Source organism: Phaethon lepturus, unplaced genomic scaffold, assembly GCF_000687285.1.
Source record: "Phaethon lepturus isolate BGI_N335 unplaced genomic scaffold, ASM68728v1 scaffold13904, whole genome shotgun sequence".
Lineage (NCBI taxonomy): Eukaryota > Metazoa > Chordata > Aves > Phaethontiformes > Phaethontidae > Phaethon > Phaethon lepturus.
This window is the reverse complement of record NW_010535553.1, coordinates 44754-48341: the sequence shown is the minus strand read 5'-3', so window position 1 is coordinate 48341 and position 3588 is coordinate 44754.

Below are 3588 nucleotides of genomic sequence, written 5' to 3'. Positions count from 1 at the left end.
AGGAATGCCAATGGCGTCCTGTAACGGGGCAATGAAGCCGGCCGATGGCACACCCGGGCACTCTTTTATTGTGGACGAAGATCTATTTCTGGACTTTGGAAATGAGCCATCCAAAAGTAAATGTTTAGTCAGCATTGCAAGCTGTCTGAAATGCATGACGTGCCTGTGACAGGGTGGTTTTAAGGGGATGGGGCTGACATTTCTCGGCCAAATGTGATTTTGCTATAAAGGAAATCTCCATTCAAAAGAGACTGTAAGGTGTGGGTGAAGCTCTGTTTTCTGTCCTGGAGAGCTGTAAGGGAGAAAAGGCAGTCTGCAAGGACTCATAAAGGGCATGGGGGACTTTCCCCACCATGGAGGTTGTGCCCTTCAAAACAAGCCCCGACTCTGTGGCTTGGGCACCAAACCGAGGGATGCTGTCAATATTTGGCTTGCAGGCATGAGTGGAGCCCCTTGGCTTTGTGTTGGGGCCGGCTTCTTGCTTTGGCCAGGAGCTGCAGCAGTAGCCTGCGAGGGCAGGGAGAAGGTGGTGCAGTGACAAGTAGTGCTTGGCTGCAGTGCTGGGGGTGCGGTGGCCAGTGGGGCGAACGGGCATGTGCCGTCGGACACCGAACGGGCATCTCCACCTTGAGCCAGCGATGCAGGGGCACGCTGCCGAGCAGCAGCAGCGAGCCCTCGAGTGGGGCAGAGCGGGCCCACGGCAGGGTACTGGGCGGTGTGGGGTGAGAGGCACACCAGCAGCCGAGCACAGTGGCTCGGCCAAAACCCAGTCGAGAGTAGAAAGCCCGACCTCCAGGCTTTGGCTGTTGGAGACCTGCAGCTCAGACTGTGTGATGGTTGGGGCTGGGGCTGGGGTTTAGTTCATCTGGGAGAGGCGCAAGTTACAAAATGTGGGTCTCGGTTCAGGTTACAATTCTGCTCCCCAGGGCTATTCCAGGTGTTCAAATACAAACTTTTGGCCCAGGCCCTTCTCTAATTAGGCATATTCTTTAAAAGTATTTTCCTTCCTCAGCTCCTGTGCTCTTGGCTTGTCTCCACTAGCCCTCTTTGCTGCGCTACAGCACAGTTTGCTGGGTGTATTGAACTGTTTACACACCTGGTTTCCTGCAAGAATAGACACCTAGCTCCTTCTTTTGAAAAGTCTAGCCCAGAGGCTGTAAACAGGAATCGTGCTATGTCTGGAAAAGCTGAACTGCTCCTTATCTCCACTCCCGTGGGCTGTGGGAGCAGCAGCAGCTGCAGACATGGGTCAGTTGAGCATGGAAACCAGCTTGCACAGTCTTCCCACCAGTCCTGCCCTCCCGCCCGGCTCAGGTCCTCTAGCAGGTGAGGAGCCACCTTCTTCACAGGGTTATTCCTTTTTATGGTGACAGTGACAGGAGGGGCCCCATCTGACATTTGGGTCAGCTCACATGCATATTTTGCCTTGTGTATGAAAGCTGGGGGTGTCATCCTGGAGTTACATTCTGTGCAGGACTGCTGATGGGACCTCTTTTTTTTTTTTTTTTTTTTCATGGATTTACTTTCCAAGGTTAGTTTCTGTCCAAGCTCCCCAAAAGCAGTGGTGGGTTCATCACCCCTTATACTCTTCTAGTCATGGCTGAGGGGCATCTTTCATAAGCCATTGTGTGGCTCAAAGAATGATGGTGGAAAGAAAAGGTTGGTAAGACTTGTGTGGTGTGGATCAGATGAAATGGTCCCTCGTGGTCTCTTTGGGCTTAAAATGTATAAGCATAAGCAAATGTCATTGCACAACTTTCATTTCAAGGTATAAGAGGAAGAGAAAGGCAGCACAAAATCACTTGGCTGATGCTACTGCTACATCTACTTGGCTGATGATGAGTGGAGAAATCCTCTCAAGGATTTCTGCTTCTGAGTCAGGTAGTACTGGAAAATCCCATAGAGCTTCCTCAGGTGCTAAAGCAGACCTTCAGACTCTGTTGGGGAGTCCCTCTTTGCACCAGTGTGCACTATGTACTGCCTTAAAAATATGCTGATTTTGTGGACATGCTATCAGCTCCTGAATCCCACTTTGCAGCCATTGTTTTACTGGGTGACATTGAGTTTTATTTTGCTGCTTCATTTCTTTGCTGAACATTACTTGAACTTCATCTGGAAGATACAAGCTAACCTCTGTGTAAGGCCATGAGTTGGGAGGGTTGGTGTACTCTGGTGTTGGTCCACAGACTATGGAGTGCGATGCTGATGGGCTGGGCCTTGGCATCTTTAACTTTCTGTACTTCTTGAGGTTTCTGAAGCACTGTTGGTGAAGGCCCCTGGAGGAGTCCCTCCCAAGGCAGGCCCTTGGAAAGGGGCATGCAGATGCCTAGGCTGGGAATAGGGAACAGGAAATCAGATGCACCTTGGGGCAAAATTTGCTATCCAAATTCCAGTCCAGCTAGGAATGAAAAGTGCTGCTGTTCCCAAAGCATTGGGCTGGACTGGGATCATTCCAACAAGCCCCCAAAGGCGACAAAAAGTCATCCAGTGGGGAATGAAAAAAGGTGTGATATTAGCTTTTGGGTGCTCATGCCGTGAGGGAACTCCAGCAATTCTGTGCAGGACCGGCACAGCTCCTAACCGCTCGGCAAGCAGTGACTTGGTCGTTGACCTTCACGTTGGCGTTGATTATTGCTTGACTGCTGAGTGTTGGTTGTATGCCATAAGTGTTATGGGCTGGGAAATCTCAGCTCTGGAAAGAGGCTTGGAAGGACAAAGGTGGCAGCTACTTTCATCCAGGTTTGCGTCAAAACCTTTCACGGAGGAAGAGGAGAGGGCTTACGCTATCACCCCGCTTACCTTTTCTTCCTGCGTAATCGTGCCCCTCTGCCAAAAAAAGAAATTGGGTCTTTTGCTACAAACCAGCAGCTAGCTGGATCCAGCATGGAGCAGCATGTCCGTTCCTGCTGCGCTCTGTGCTCCTGCTAATAGTATCAAATCAAGCAGGAAATTATTTTTGGAGCAGTGAAGCATGTTGAAACCCAGCAGAAGGCAGCTGTTTGCGTAACCAGAGTTGTGGGAGAGCTGCCTCCCTTGTTGCCAAGCTCTTGACTTCCTATACTGGTGAGAAACGGTTTCCCCGCTCCTGGCAGCGTGAGCAAATCCCCTTGGGCTTGGGAGGCTGGGCTTGGTCCAGCATCCATCATTCCTGTAGCGCCTGCTTCACCACTCTGAAAGTCCTCGGACACTTCTCTGCAGGGGTCTGAACTACCTGATTCTGACTCCTTAGGTCACCGCTCAGCCATCTCCTTAAAAACAAATGACCTGCAAACTAAAGGGTTTTGTCCAGAGTCTCAAATGCATTTTGGTTAACTCTCAGCAGAGGTCCTCATCTGGCAAACGGCCCATGCTGGAAGTGAAACGTTAGTTCTGCCTCAGTCTGAGCATCTGTGCCGTGTCTGTACGCCCTGGCTGGGTTTCCAGCACCAGTTTGGTGCCCCGGTGGTACCCACGCTGCTCGGCTGCCTTTGCAAGGATGCGTCCTGGCGCGCAGCTCCTCTGGCTGCACTTCAGCAGCTCTTTTTCAGTTTGGCTCTTTCAGCAGCTCCCAGGTGTCTAACAGGGGCTTGATTTTTTTTTTTGGGGGGT